This window comes from Podarcis vaucheri (genome assembly GCF_965113315.1).
Source record: "Podarcis vaucheri genome assembly, chromosome: 1".
In the NCBI taxonomy this organism is placed as follows: Eukaryota; Metazoa; Chordata; class Lepidosauria; order Squamata; family Lacertidae; genus Podarcis; species Podarcis vaucheri.
In genome coordinates, this window is record NC_138759.1 from 86,229,625 (window position 1) to 86,245,814 (window position 16,190).

The 16,190-nt window shown below is 46.0% G+C and overlaps 1 protein-coding gene across 2 annotated transcripts in view; it reads left to right on the forward strand.

Annotated features, from left to right (window-relative positions):
* The first annotated feature begins 6,508 nt into the window (after nucleotides 1-6,508).
* Nucleotides 6,509-16,190, forward strand: part of CARNS1 (carnosine synthase 1) — a 32,831-nt gene continuing 23,149 nt past the window's right edge. Inside the window, exon 1 of one of the 2 annotated variants that reach the window (XM_082211269.1) lies at nucleotides 6,509-6,847. The gene's annotated coding sequence lies outside the window, so the exon portion shown is untranslated. Of the gene's footprint in view, nucleotides 6,848-7,059; nucleotides 7,145-16,190 lie in introns of those variants that run through there. The other variant, XM_082211270.1, reaches the window with a different exon arrangement.

Consider the following 16,190-nt stretch of genomic DNA (forward strand, 5'->3'; position numbering starts at 1 on the left):
ACCCTTAACAAACTACAGTTTCCAGGATTCAGGGGGGTATGCTTTAAATGCATGGCAATTGTGGACATTGGGCTTTCCAATAGCAGTGGCACCCTTTGGGACTTCAAAACACAGCACCCCTTGCCTTCCATTCTAAGTCATTGCTGCAGTGCCTTCTCAGCTCGGCGCCCAGTGTGGATGAACCAGCCATGCTCCCCTAAATCTGCCTCTGTTGATCCTAAAATATAAGAAGCTTTGGTTACGATCCTATACAGCTAAATGCAGGGGCTAGGGAGAGGCAGGTGCACATGAAGTCTGAGGTATGAAGGCATTCACCACAGCTGATTGGGTAATCTACTATTTCCTGTTTGTGATTCCATTTTGCTCTCATAAACAAGTCTCTGTGGTAGGCTGGCATGCCAACTCCTAGGGGTGGAGGGGTATTCGGCCCCCTCAATGTTGAGGGGGCCAAGTGCGACAGGGTTCAATGGCTGGCTCCTCCCAAGCATGAGAGAGGAAGCTGCACTGTGCAGGACTCCCTGCTCGGCCTCCTCTCGACCATGACCCCCCCCCCCCAAAAAAAAAAATCTTGGGTGCAAGTTGTTGCCTCTTGTGGTAGGTGAGAGTGAGATGGATGATTAGCCAAAGATGACCCAATGAGCTTCATGGCTGAACAAGGATTGGAACTCAAGTCTCTCCCCATAATGGCTTCTTTAAAGCTGACTTGCTTTTCAAACTGAGTGAGCGCTGGTACTACAGTGAAATCATGTCCAGCTGTGCATTTTTCTCTGCTTCCTGAGCAATGGTATTTTCTCTCCAACAGTATAAAGTCTCAGGACTTGACCATTTCTCAACACAAAGATGGAATTTGTGTTGTCTTTCCTTCCTGGGGCCAAAAGTATGAAGTGAAATCATCCATTCATTTTCTGTTTTCAAAGGGATTCAGAGTCTTTTCCTACCCAGTCTGAAAAAAGCAGTATAGCTCCTCTTCATTCTGGCCAGACTTCCTTTATTATGGGTGCAAAACTGACATTGGACAGACAAGCTCCTTTCCCAGGCCACGTGGCAGAAAGTCCCTGGTACAGCTTAGCAATTCCCGCTGGCTTCCCAAATCTACCTGTGTCTGACCCCCTCCGTGTGGCTTACATAAGTAGGCCATTGCTGAAGTCTTTAGTACCATGGTTTTGCATGCATGTGTTTGCCTTCATTTGGATTATCTCCTGCCTTGAGAAAACACTGGCCCCTAAAATTTCCATTTCCTCACAAGGAGTCTCTTGTGATCTCTGTATTATTGGATGTTCAGACTCTTTTTTGTTGTGCAGGAGCCCCAAAGCAAGTGCAGATGAATGTGGACTGGAGAAGATCCAACTTTGTGCAAAGGCAGAATGCAGCTTGTAAATCCCTAAGCCTTATTCCCATGGCCAAAATCTCTAGGGTGTTATATTAAGGGTCATTTTTGGACAGTAATCCTTTGAACTCTGAGAACTGACCATACTGGCCCATCTACTCAGTATCCCATCTCTAGTCCTCCTGGCCAATAATGGACATTACGGTAGAAGTGCTCAACAGCACGAGGTAACTGTGATACCATCCTGATTATGGTGTGACGAATACTGTAAATTAATCTGGCTGGCAACTTTGGGGAACAAAAGAGGGCTGATTTGCTGAACCTGGGCTTGTCTTGTGTCCCTTTGCCATGTATACACTCCTGACAACATTAGTGGTTTGCTCTTGCCATTATAATTCCCATTCAGCAAGGATTCTGTACAAATGTGGAGATGGAAGGAAGCCTCAGGTGCCATCTGGACAACCCCCTGTAAGCACCCAACATAGGGCTTGAACCCAGGGCTCTGAGATTAAGAGTCTCTTGCTCTACCGAATGAGCTATTCACTATTGTCCTGGAATAATTGTTGGGTATATAAAAGTGGGCTACTGGTGTACAGGCCTTGGGAGAGGCTGCTGATTCTGCAAGCCCTATCTGAGTCCTAGAATGGCACATTCCTGTTTCTGCAGGATATTTTTTTCAAATGAAGCATACCGCTGGTTGCCAGGTTTGGGGGACGAAACCTAGAGGAAGGCTTCCTCCCTCATGCCCTGCCTGAGAGTGTCTAAAACGCACCTGTTGATATTGGTGACAGAGGCCACAATCCAAAGTGTTACTCTGATGAGCTCACCATGCCTATGACAGGGCTGCTGACAACTGGGGAGGGAGCAGTAGGACCTTGCGCAGTACTTCAGGGTTCCCCCCACCCATCTGGCTCAGCCAATCACAGAGTTTTTTTGGATTTTGGCTAGCCTTCTGAAATAGACTTAGACCTTGATCCAGTGAAGCAGTTAAGTTATTATGAGGTCTACTTGTGTAAGAAGACAAGTTTGACCTTCAGCTATGCATTTCTTGGATGTTTTTTTCTTCTGGCAAAGGTGGAGTACAGCAATTTTAGATGCTCTACATAATTTTTGTGTGTGTGTGTGTGGCATAATCCAGTGAAGGGATTTAGTTATGATTAAGCCCTGTATTCCACAGTATTTTACAAAATCCAAGTAAGGGAATAATGGTGGAAAGCTAGTAAGATACTTAGGAGGTAGAAACTATCCATCCGTTTGGATCTAACCGTTGCAACTGTAGACTAAAAATCATTTTCAAGTATTGGAACACAGGAAGGTCCCTTATCCTGAGTCAGATTATTGGTCCATCTGCTTCAGCACTGTCTACCATGACTGGCAGTGGCTTTCCAGGGTTCCAGGTGGAAGTCTCCCCCAGCTGTACCTGGAGGCATGGGATTTGGGGCCTTCTTCATGCAAGACAGCTGCTCTACCACTGAGTTATGGCTCTCCCCCAATGGTTTTCATGGGCTTTTGTTGTTTCAGAAGATAAAAATACTTCAGAACAATTTGCAAAAGTATATTTGGTAGGTATCCAATGATAAACTAAAGTGTGGATCTGATGTCATATAATCATTTAGATCAGTGGTGCCCAATTAGACCAGCTGTTTTTCAAAAGCCAAGCCATGGACCCCCTACTTTTGAAAAAAATTATGCCTCTAGGGTAGCTTTTGTGAAGTGAATGGTGCCACAGACCCCCTGGGTGGGCTATGCGAACCCCCAGTTGGGAACCACTGACCTTAGATAAACAGGAGCAGAGCAATGCCCTCGTTAACCTGTACTTATTATGGGCATCTACTTATACTAAACAAAAGCAGCCCCAAATTCTCATATATGGCCATGGTTAAAGCTATTGCTTATACTCTCTACCACTTGTTTTGTGCAGTTATATTTGATGCCAAACATTTTAAAAAGAGGATTCAGGCTGTTCCTGAAGAATTATGGGAATTGCAGACTTATCTGGATGCTGAGAGCTGTTCGAATATCCCAAGCACGTTTAGAGAATTGCATTTCATTGAGTTATTTATGAACGTAGCGGATGTTGTAACAGTTAAAACTGTTTAGGTTATAGCACAGAAATGTTGCCATTCTTTCTGCAGAAATCTAACCCATTTTATGCCTGCATTTGAGAGATTACAATATTGACCATTGCCACATGCAGCCTAAGCCTATGGCTGTCTACTCAGAAATAAGGCTTACTGAATCCAGTGGGTTTTACTCCCAAGTAGGGATTGAGTGGGGATTCAATTTGCATTCGAAGGTGAACCTACCTAATTCACACTTTCTTAAATAGTATGGAGACCGAAAGGGAGCCATCCTTTCAAATTTGCATTTCTCTGAATTTTGCAATGCAGTTCCACAACCAAGTAATGTCTACAAAATAAAGTGCCCATATACAGGCATATATTAGTGAAAATAGACGGACAAAACACATTGCATTAGGGGAAATGACTTTGCAAAAATGTGTATTGTCCAACAGTACCGTGCAACAGTGCATGCACAAATGTGTATATTAGGACACATTTGCAACAAAAAGCTGATGCTTTTTCATGAGTACCTTTATAAAAATCACAGACTGAAGCTGAGATGTTGAGAACTGAAATTCATTTAAAAATGAGAAACTGAAACAGACAGATTTGTTCACACGCATGGGTATGGTATAATTGCAGATTTGGCATTATATTGCATATGGAACTGTGTGTCAAGAAACAATGGAAAGCAGAAAGGAAGGAAGGAAGGAAGAAGGAAAGAAAGAAAAGGAAGTAGTCTGTCATAATGTCATTACCAGTACACAGTGCTGATGATGTGAGGGATGTTCCTAGACTCTGGACAGGCAGAAATTGGGAGTAAGCAATGGAGTGAAATACTCCTTTACGATCCTCTTCTCTAACTTCTAATCCTTGGCTACAAGTCACATGAAGATGGGCAGATAATTTGAACACATCATCAACACCATCATTTTATTATTTATACCCTGCCCATCTGACCATCATTTTATTATTTATACCCTGCCCACCTGGCTGGATTGCCCCTAGATTGCCACATCTGATAGATAGTTCGATTCCATAGTTGGTAGCCTTTGGAGGTGGTTGTAAGATGAGTGAAAAAGAATGTGAGCACAATGCCACGATTTATGCTTCCCCTCTAGGAGGCGAGAAGTAGGACTGAGATGGTGAGGCTTTCCTTGCTGAACAGCTATGGGGAGTTTGGTATGTGACCTGCAGGCCATTGTGATATGGAGCCTCTTGTCCCAGCCAACTCCAAGGACGCTTCCTCCAAATGCTGAAGATACACCTCTTTAGCCTTGCGTTTGGCACATGAGAAATATGCTTTCAGGGCTCACTCTTTTCCTGTGACTATTTGTTTTAACTGTTACCATTACTATTTATTAAATTTGTATACCACCCTTCATTTGAAGATCCCAGGGCTGTTCACACTAGAAAAATACAAAATACATAATAAAACAAAAATGAAAACAACTAATAACCTCACTCAATAAACAAATGCCACCTTATCCCCAAACCCTTAAAATATGTATACTTCCATTGCTGCTCACAGTGCTAAACATACTCCTGCAGAAGATGAGCAGAAATAAAATTTTGCTAGCATTCTGAATACTCCACAGGCATGGGAATGTGAAGCACCATGCAGCTACTAGAAAGATGGAGCAGCCTAGACTGGTCTTAGCAAAAATAATACCTGCTTTTTTTCTCTCTAACCCAGGTTTCCCCAAACTAGTTTTGAATTTTAAATTACTGTAATATGCACTGGGACCTGCTCCTGAAGGATGGGTAATAAATTCAGTCGTCACCATTGTATGGGCATATGTTTTGAAATGTCCACCTTTTCATTTTCAGGGATTCTTAACAAAAGCAGCAGGCTTTTATCTAATAGAGTGCAGTGTAGTGCATTCCAGTGCAATAGCCTGGCTGTAGTGCAGCGTCTTAAGTCTCACTGTCCCAGTGTGACCCCACCTCAGCTTGACTGTGCCCTTCCTGTGCTCCACACACATTTGCTGCAGCACACTCAGGCCCTATCGCAGCCCATGCTCCAGGGACACGCTGTGTAGCTGTGGGATCCATGATGCTATTTATGAAGCATGTTTCCAACTTCCAGGCAGTATTTCCTAGATGTTCAAACTGCACTCACGACAAAGTTGCAAACAACCCCATATTCAGTTGGATGTACTTGGGGAAGTATATAAGCTACACCGTATGTAGCTTATATACATACATAGAAATTGTCGCTCCGCTTTATTAATGTATGCTAAGATGGCAGTAGTGCAACCAAGTTCAGTTTTTCCTTGCTGCATTTACGTGATAGCTGGATCTGCTCACATGCTCAAATGTTTAAAACCCTTAAAAAATCAGTTCACTAATATATGGGTAATCCACATTTATCTAAGACAAAGTGATTTATTGTGGCAGACACTCCTGTGAACTAGAACCCGCCACATCGGGTTCAAGATGTGCTGGCTGTATACACCTGGGACCAGGCGGTGAAATATAAAACTGTGAAGCCAAAAAGGTCATGATATGCAAGAGGAACCTCCTGTAACATTTCTGTGCAAAACTGGAACTCCCAGCCTCGAATTTGGTTTTTAGCCACCCACCCGGGGTTGGGGGAACAGGCGACCTTGGGTGTTTTTGTTCCTCCTTTTCTTATGCATGTCACTGTGGTGGTTTCTAATCTCCTGGGTCAACCATGAGTAAATTGCTAAGCCGCTCCCTCCATCCATTGTTGTGCGGCTAACACCCTCCTTGGAGGAAGGGAGCACAAAGGTTATAAAGGAATAAATAATAAAAACGTGTGCTTTACATAGTTCTGGGAGAAGCGCCCCACACACCCCAACCTTTAGGAAAGCCACTTCGGTTGCCCATCTGTAAAATGGGCATAACAAGGTTGGTTTAACCCAGCGAGAGTGAACGGGCTCCTCACCAAGAAAACACTTGGCGTTCGTTAGAGGAGGACTACAAAATGGTTAGCAACAGCCCCGCGCGTCATGGGAGCGGATGGGCTCTTTCAGCAAGAAATTCCTCGGCTCCGGACCCCCCCCCCCGCCCACCTCTCCCCTCCCCCGGGTGGAACCCCTCCCACCTCCGCTTTGCATAGCACTCCTCCGCCACCTCTGCGAGGCGCTGCCACCCCCCTCGCGCCCATTACGCTCCCGCGCACACCCACCCCGGCGCTCACTCGCTCCCAGCCCCCGGGAGCGCCTATCTGCTTCGGTCAATGGCTGTGGGTGTCTCCGGCGCTGGCGAGTGCCTGCCCGCCTTGCCCCGATGCTCGATAAGCTGCCTCGCCTTACTGGGCATGCCCGCTCCGTTTCTATATAAAACCCGCCGGAGTTAATCCCTGGACATTCCCCGGCACCTTCCACCCCGCCCCTCGCCATCGGATTGCGCTGGATCGCGCCGCTCGCCCGGCCTCAGCATCGCCCGCAGATCCGCACGAGAGCTGCGCTTGCCGCTGCGCTGCAACAAGGTAACGGAGGTGGGGCGGCGGGGGTGGACGTTGGGTTTCTCCCCCAGCCCCGGGTGGGTCTCGGGCGCCTTTCCCGCCCGGAGTGAGGCCCGGATCGGGGGGTTGGGGGAGGGGGCGGCGCTGGCGCCCGGGGGTCGCGCGAGCGCAGCCTGTTGCTGGAGAGGACGGGGAAGAAAGGGGGTCGGCCGGGACCACGTGTGTATGTATGTGTGTGTGTGCGCGCGGCTCGCTTGAAGAATTGCGGTGCGCCTGGTGAGCAGGGCGGACGGAGCAGGAGTCATGCCATTCCCTTCTCATGTAAGTCTCCCCTCGGTTACAATGGGCCACCTGGAATTGGTGCAACCTGTTTTTATTAAGCCTGCTGCTGCTGCCGCCGCGCGAGAAGCGCGCGGATCGCCCTGCAGGTCGCGGAGGGAGACGGGAGGCGGGTTGCGGGAAGCACAAAGCTGAGGGACGTGCAGTAAGGCTGCTGCTCTTCTGCCTGGCGGTGGGGGGCAGGGAAAGGGGCTTCTCGAGCGCCTGGCGGGGTCCCTGCTTGACCCGAAGTCCCGCCCACACGGGCCGTCTCCGCCAATCGCCCTGCTCCTGGGCGTCCCCCCCCCTCCTTTCCTTTTCTTTTTTAGAATTGGCTGGGGAATAAAAGCATCAAGTTCCTATGGACAAAAAAGGTTGGGCAAGGCTAGGATCCCCAGCTGATGCAACTGGGCACTGGCTTCAAGGGAGCCTGCGGGCATCTTGATGCTTACACTGGTGTAGGAATATCGGCACGCGAAATCGTTGCCCGAATTTTTTTTGCTCGATTAAAACGGTCTGGAGTAACGCCCCCCCCCGCACCGCCCCACGCCTGTTCTCACCTCCCCTTGCAGATTGGACGCACTATTTCTCCCTGCACATAAGCAGGAGCCGAAATGGGGGGGGGGAGGTATACATTCAAAGCCCTCCCTCTTCCTCCTTGGTGTGTGCTAACAAAAGGAAGGTGGTGCTGGGAAGTGCCAAGGGCTTATGCTTAGGACATAGATGGCAGGCAACTTTCTGCATTCCCCATGGGAGTCTTGGAAAGCTTCTTTTGGCATTAAGTTAGATACACACAGAGAGAGATAATTTAACACAAATACACACATATTATACACACAGAGAGAAATTTGAAACAACCCTGGAATTCTTCCCCCTTACCAGTAATAGGAAGCCAGCTGTTCGGACTTTGTGCCATGTACAAGGGCCCCACAGTTGTCCTCCGCCATGTGGCTAAGTGGACTTAGGGTAGGGGACCAGAAGCCCTGCAGATGAGCCATTTGATCCATGCCACAGCCCAAGCTCCATGAAAGATGTGCCCTTGCTGTAATTCTTCCTCAGTGAATTTGACAATGTACAGGTATTTCTGTTTACCGTTTTCCCCATGCCTGTGGCTTAATTTTCCCCAACCAGATCAAACAGTTATGAGACATCTTTCCCCTTCTGGCTGGTGAGTTGAAGACCTACCAAGCAAGCTCTTATCTGTGAGTCTCCAGGCTTGTGGTAGTGGGTGCTGGGGGCAGCGTGGCACAAGAAATTAAGGCAGCAGTGAGCTTGGAGAGAAGGCTGGGAAAGCGCAGCGGGTGGGGAGAGCTGCTGCTTTGCATGCCAAAGTCCCAGGTTGACCCCCTGGCATCTCTAGGTAGATCAGGGAGGAACCCTGAAGGATGCAGAGTTGATGTTGGTCAGTGTAGACAGTTCTGAGCTAGACAAACCAAAAGTCTCACCTGGTAAAAGGCAGCACCTTATGTCCCTAGATGCAGCCCCTGCATAAAATTCCTAAAGAACAGGAGCGCTCCATGGGTGTCTCTCCTCGGTGAAGCTGTTGGGTCTGCAGGTAATGATTGATTAATTATATTACCTTGCAGTTGCCAACTGTGGGGAAGCCATTCTACTGTTTATATGTAAACCATTGGCTGTAAAGTATCCCGTGTGGAATAAACTTAACACAATAGGGATCTCTGTCTTTCTTCTTTGGCGATCACTCCTAGCCGAGTAAGATTGTCTTCCATGAACTTGGTCTCCGATGGACCTGTTAACAGCATTCAGAAAGTGATAGAAGTTTGTTTATTTAGGGACTTTATATCCTTCTCTTCACCACATGGTCTCAGGGCAAGTTGCTGATCGCTACACAGAGCCTGGCGTGCTCTGGTCCATGGGGTCACAAAGAGTTGGACAAGACTAAATGACTAAACAAAAACAACACAGAGTAAAAAAATTTTTTTTTAAAAAAATCACAATATACAAGTTCCTTTATTAGATGAACACAATGCCACTACTGTGCTTTGAGGGCTTCATCATCTGTGAACCCTGAAATTGGCGTCCCCTCCAGACCTTTTGTATGGTTTTGTAGGGCAAACCGTGTGTTTTGTAGGGGCCCCCAAACTGAGAAACTGATACATCAATCCGGAGTTTGTAGTTAACACCCAGGAATCCAACACTGTCCACTTCACACTCAAATTTCAGGGTTCATGGTTAATGAAGCTTGCTTTGAGGGTCCCCAGCATTGGTGCCCATTGCATCTCAAGTTCTCTCACCATGGAGACCCTTCTGATGTTATCTTGTGGGGCAAATGAAATGGTGCCTTGTGGTTACCACATCCAAAGGAATATGTAATCTCAGGTGAGAAAATATATTAAACTTTGGGTGGTGGCACTTCTGCATCCTGGAAAGGTAATATTGGGATGACACTCCGAAAAAAGGTTTTAGTTAGTTGACCCTCATCAAATATTTTCAAGGAATGGTAAAGTATATTTAAAGCACTAACTTCATTAGAACAACTAATGAACAGCTAATTTCATTACCTGTTACTGTGAAACAATGAAAATAACATAAAAAACCAGTTATAACATATTGCTATAAATTTTAAGAATGGTAGCAAAGGGTCCTATAATAGTGAATAATTCACATTCCCTTTGGTGGTAATCCTGGTACAACAGTCAGCCTGCAGCTATACCTTAAACAAAATTAAAACAGAAATAAAGTAGAAGTAACTATAAAAGAAAAATGCTGTCAAAAGTCAGTTTCTAAAGGAAGCTGTGCTAAGTAGGCAGCAGACCAGTTCTTCAAGCATCAACTCTGATTCTTAAGGCAAGCAAGATGGAGTCATGGACCGTCCTAGGTAGCAACTGTTGCTAATACAGTGCCCCGCAAGATGAATGCCTCGCAAGACGAAAAACTCGCTAGACGAAAGGGTTTTGCGTTTTTTGAGCTGCTTCGCAAGACGAATTTCCCTATGGGCTTGCTTCGCAAGACGAAACGTCTTGCGAGTTTGTTTCCTTTTTCTTAAAGCCGCTAAGCCGCTAATAGCCGCTAAGCCACTAATAGCCGTGCTTCGCAAGACGAAAAAACCGCAAGACGAAGAGACTCGCGGAACGGATTAATTTCGTCTTGTGAGGCACCACTGTATTTGTAGATGCCTGCAGTTCTAGCTGGTGACCAATGGGAGGAGCTTGGCTTTGCTGCAAGGCTTGTCCAACACAGTACTGTACTGCTTTCAGGGGTTTTATTTGGGGGAGGGGGGTTAGTCATGGTCCTTTCAGTGGGTCTCCCTCAATGCACCTGCCCCCTCCTCTCTATTATTGCTGGCACCCATTAGTTTGCCTCTCCCTCTGGGTCCTAGTGCATACCATCACATGGAGGGGGAAGACAAAGCATGTTCCTGCCCTTTTTTCTCACTGCTTGCCTGGAGAGGGCAAGTGAACAGGCAGCAGCAAAGCAGAGGAGCTGTCCTGTATAGCTCCAGGGATTGGCAAGGGGCTCCCACACCTGACTGTGGCCCTGGGTTTGGCCCCAGGAACTTCTGTGTGATCAAAGGCAACCTACCTTCACTCTTGCTCTTGCTAAGAAACGACACCCTATTGAAATTTTAAAAAAGAATAAGGTGCCCTCTACATAGTGGCATTCTTGACTTCATGAAATAGTTGATGGCAGTCAGATAATAGACATTCAATCCAGTGCCATTCCAAGCCCTAAATGTAGGCTTGAAGAGTGAATGATTTTGCAAGTGGAGCTGAAATAAAGAATGGTCTTTCAAATAATTAAAATCCAACGTTGTTTTTCCTCGGACAAGTACTCGGACTTTTACTGAATCTACATTACTCATCACATGATAGCTGGAGCCAACACTACACAAAGTTATTGAATGATGGCAGATCATTCCCTGCTTTCACTTTAGATAGGAGCCAAACAATTGAGAAAGCTGCTGATAAGCGAGTGGTTGGGAGCAGTGACTTACCCCTTGTCTCTGGCAAGTAAGAGGCACCTCCAGGTAGTGTAGCTTTTTGGAAATCATAAAAAAAATGCTCTCCTTTTTCATTCAGACAATTTCCAGAGGGGAAGTTGGGTTAGTCTGTTGGAGCAAAATCAACAAAGAACACTGTGGTGCCTTAAAGACTAATCAATCTATTGTGGCATATGCTTTCATGAACTAGAGATGAGCAGATGCATAGTAGTTAAGAGTGTCAGTTTAAGATTGGGGAGAGATCCAGGTTCAAATCCCCCTCAGTGGGCAGCTTTGGGGCAGTCACAGTTTCTTAGCCTAAAATATGTGTGTGGACCAAGTACTCCATCTTGAGCTTGAAGAAGGAAAGGTGGAAGAGAAATGTCATAAATAAACCTCCTAAACATGGCACGGGGCGGGGGGAGATGCAAATATATACGCACTATACCTTTAAAGCACTTTACAAGCACATTCTTTTCAGCAAAGGATTCTGGGAACTGTAGTTTGTTAAGGGATGTTGGGAATTGTACCTCTGTGAGGAGTAAACCGCATTATCCAGAATTCTTTGAGGGAAATAAGGTATTCTGAATGTGCTTACAGATACAGTGTGTACACAACCCTAGTTCCATGCAAGTGGTAAGGAGTTGGAAAGCAGGTGAAAGACAGAGAGAGAAAAAGGAGTGGCCCTACCCACTTTGACTCTCACTCTCCCTACTGCCATTATGTGACCCTTGTCAGATGACACTGAGGGAATGCAGCCCTGGAAAGGAGACAAAAAGGGTTGCCCACCCCTGATGGAACAGGCTCAAGCCGCATAAGCATAGGAAGCTGCTTTGTGGAGTCAGGTGTTAACTTCAGTTTGTTTACCCAGTTTTTACTTGGGATTCATTTGATTTGAAGTAAACCTTTGTTTCTAGCCTCACTGCAGATGTGACATACATGCCACCAACCACCAAGTTACATCAGCACATTACTCAACGCCAGTTTCCCAAACAACAATTTATGAATTAGGTTTTCATAACAATGAAACGGCAAGCTAAAACTTCTGATATGAATGTTTTCCATTTTAAGGAGAGACGCAACCACATCCCCAGATGGTTAGGGGAAACCATTCAGTCTCCTGGTGGTCATTTAAACTTTACTTAGCTCGATAAAGTAGGCTTAGGGCAATTCGGGACTAAAAGCACACATTGCCTTTGGTAAAGTGAGTCAATATGTGCGGTTTGTCACCCAAACTCAGAGATGCCAACGGACAAGGAGAGCTGGCCTCATCTGCTCTTCGCAGCAGGTTGAGCAACAGGGGGAAAAGGGGGAAATAAATTTTTAAGACCTGGAGATCTCATCATGATCACCTGCTAATGTCAAAAGCTTAGTGGGGCCAGTAAAAAAACAGTTAGCCTTGCTGCCAAGATCATTTGCAACCCATCCAGTTTAATATGCCTGGCAGGAAAATAATAGATGACAGTCGATGATTTATCACACTCTGTCTCATACAGGGTGAGTACATAAATCCTAAATACCATTTCTGCATAAATCCTAAATACCATTTCCTGCCGTGTGCAGGTGCTTGCTCACCTAGGCTGCTGTACAGTGGTACCTCAAGTTAAGTACTTAATTCGTTCCGGAGGTCCATACTTAACCTGAAACTGTTCTTAACCTGAAGCACCAACCTGAAGCCACGCTACCAGAGTACGATTTCTGTTCTCATCCTGAAGCAAAGTTCTTAACCTGAAGCACTATTTCTGGGTTAGCGGAGTCTGTAACCTGAAGCGTATGTAACCTGAGGTACCACTGTATTGGGAATGGCTACTGACTGTGGTGGAGGGCAGCACACTACTTGCTACATCAGCCCAGTAAGGTAGTCCCCTAGTAACAGGTGACATTCCTTCCTCCCTCCCCTCCCCTCCCTCTCTGCTTGTCACCCAGGGCAAGGGAATTCTCATTGCCTCAAGGTGGTCTATTCAGGAGTAAAGGAACAACCAGCTGAATTCCAGCTCTCCTGCTTGGCCACCTCAGCCCATCTTCTCTTCAGATATTCCAGATACTTTAAGAACTAATAGCCTAACCGAGAAGGTTTAACCAATGCAGGGGGCGGGAGGCAGAGGACAGCCAGCTCTTGAGTGTGTCCAGAAATTCACAAATCCGAAACAGCAAGTGTCCAGAATCAAAATGAAAATTAAACAGCACACCAGGATGTTGGTCCAACCCTACACCAGGCAAAGCTAACAGAACAATGGTCTGGCACTGGTGGCAAGAGGGGCAACAGACCACATTTATGGTCTTTTATGCCAAGGTGGCTCTGAGTGACAGGTTGCTAAGCCCAGCCAATCATAGGATGGCCATGCACTTCAGGAAGGAGTGCTTCATACTTCTGGGAAAGTTGAGAGGTGGGGTGTTAACTGCTGCCGGATCTGCCCACTTCTGCTGTGAGGTGACACTGATGTGTCTTGGAAGAGGAGACGTGACTTTTCCGCCTGGATGTAATAAAGAACTGGGCAATCCCAAAGTGACAGGATGGGGTGGGCAGAACCACACTCCACCGTTCAACCATTTCTGTTTGAAGGGAAGCATGTGATGGCACAGCCCTAAAATAACCTGCACCACCCACTTTAACACAGGGATGTTTGTGCTACTGCAAGAACTTCCAGTGGGAAATAAATTGGAGTTAACACCAAACGTCTGCCGCGTAATGTGTAAACTGCAAATCACCTCTCTTAGTAAGTCCTGGCAGAAATGCAGGTGACATTTTCCCCAAAGAAAGGGATCTATCCCTTAAAACAAATGAAGCCTGACTGCATGCTCCCTTGCCTCACCTAAAAAAGGTAAAGGGACCCCTGACCATTAGGTCCAGTCGTGGCCAACTCTGGGGTTGTTGCGCTCATCTTGCTTTATTGGCCGAGGGAGCCGGCGTACAACTTCCAGGTCATGTGGCCAGCATTACTAAGCCGCTTCTGGCAAACCAGAGCAGCTCATGGAAACGCTGTTTACCTTCCCGCTGGAGCGGTACCTATTTATCTACTTGCACTTTGACGTGCTTTCGAACTGCTAGGTTGGCAGGAGCAGGGACCGAGCAACGGGAGTTCACCCATTGCGGGGATTTTAACCGCCGACCTTCTGATTGGCAAGTCCTAGGCTCTGTGGTTTAACCCACAGCGCCACAGCATCCAGCGCCATAATTAACCTTTGGGCTTTCAGTGATTATTTAGCAGCCAATTCAAACTGATATACTTTGTAGTAGATAACAGGTTCTCTTGACAAAAATCATACAGGCAGAATTACTTCTTCCTTTTTAGATTAAGTTCAATATGTGTGTGTGTACATGGATTACAACTGTGCTTTTGCCACCAAGTACCCATTTCACATAGTTCAATTTAGATTAAAATCTTACTAATGGGCCCCACTTTTTTAAAAAAAAAACCTTATTAATGGATTTACTAATGAATTAATTACTTGAGTTATTGAAGACTCAAGTAATCCTTTCTACCCTAGCTAGACTTGGAAGCAAGATTTTGCCAAATTTAGAGCACTAAGTAGGCAGAGCTTCAAGCCTTAATTGATTAATTGGTGAGATTAATCAACTAAAGCTTTAATCACAGATTAAAAATTGATCCCTGATTCATCAGTGGGACTCACAGCAAGTGAAGACTCAGGGATTTAGGATTTAAAAGACTTGCTGCTGTAGAGACTGTATTGGGGCGCTACTGTTTTTCTCATTGCTGGTGATTGTTGCCATTACTAAGCTTCGCAGACCAAACATCATAGCAGTACAGTGGTACCTCGGGTTAAGTACTTAATTCGTTCTGAAAGTCCATTCTTAACCTGAAACTGTTCTTAACCTGAAGCACCACTTTAGCTAATGGGGCCTCCTGCTGCCACTGCGCCGCTGCTGCACGATTTCTGTTCTCATCCTAAGGCAAAGTTCTTAACCCGAGTACTATTTCTAAGTTAGCGGCGTCTGTAACCTGAAGCGTATGTAACCCGAGGTACCACTGTATAAGGCATCTTGCTGTGTTCCTGTCTAGATTGTCTATAGGTTTCGAACATGTCCATTTTAAAGCTATAATTATACTGTCACTTGGGAGAATTCCATATCCACAGATTTGATGGTGAGCACTTGAAAGGAATCGTCTACCGTCAGATCAGTGGTAATTTTGTTCATTAAATTCCAGGGTACCAGCCCTGCTGTAAAACAGTGCATAGGGTCATGTTGCCAATCTGTGGAAGGGTGTGGCAGCAGTACGGCACACCAGGCATCCCTAACCTGGGATGCTCCAGATGTTCTGGACTACAATTCCCATCATCCCCAACCAGCACAATTTCACTGATGCTGTTGGAATTCAAGTATCCTGTGAGCAGGACTGCAACCAATACCTTTATGGTTGTGTGGGATTCATCATCGCAGAGATACGATTGCCTCTGGCTTATAAGAAACCTTGGAGCTAGAGTTGATGTTTTTATTGGTGGAAATAACCCTACGTGTTTGTTAATATTCTTCCAGATTCTGACTGTTTCTCCCAGGTACTTCTTTAACATATCTGGATGTATGGGAGTGGCATCCAAGAATAGATGGGGTGAAGAGGGAAAGTGATGCCTTACAGACTAGGGGAAAGTGCAGTGGGCTGAGAGCCAGGAGGTACTTTCCCCCCTCCATGCTGTTTCAGCTCACACCTTCAATATCTCTCATGTTACCTGCAAAGGGAATGGGGATAAGTAGTCTCCATGTGCCTAATAAGAATTCATATACAGAATGTGGCAAAGAATGGGAAAGTCTAGCTGTTAAAATCCCTTGATCACAGCAAGCCCATCTGTTAGGGAATGGTTAGGGAATGGCATTAATGGATGTTTCAGTAGTTAGTTAAATCAAGGGTTCTCAGTCTCTTGGGACCTGAAGACATATTAGTAGCTGCTGTGGGTGCCACAGGTGACGCTCAGACCCCACCTCCCTCCAAACAGGTAAAACTGTCTCCCCAAAATACAAATAAAATGGGAGGGTTAAGGGCACCACATTGGAGACCCTAGGGATAAACTAATGAGAAGTAGATAAGCTGTACAAACTTTGCTGTTGTTGTTAAATGACATGCTTTTATTTTATATTTGAATCATTGCTTT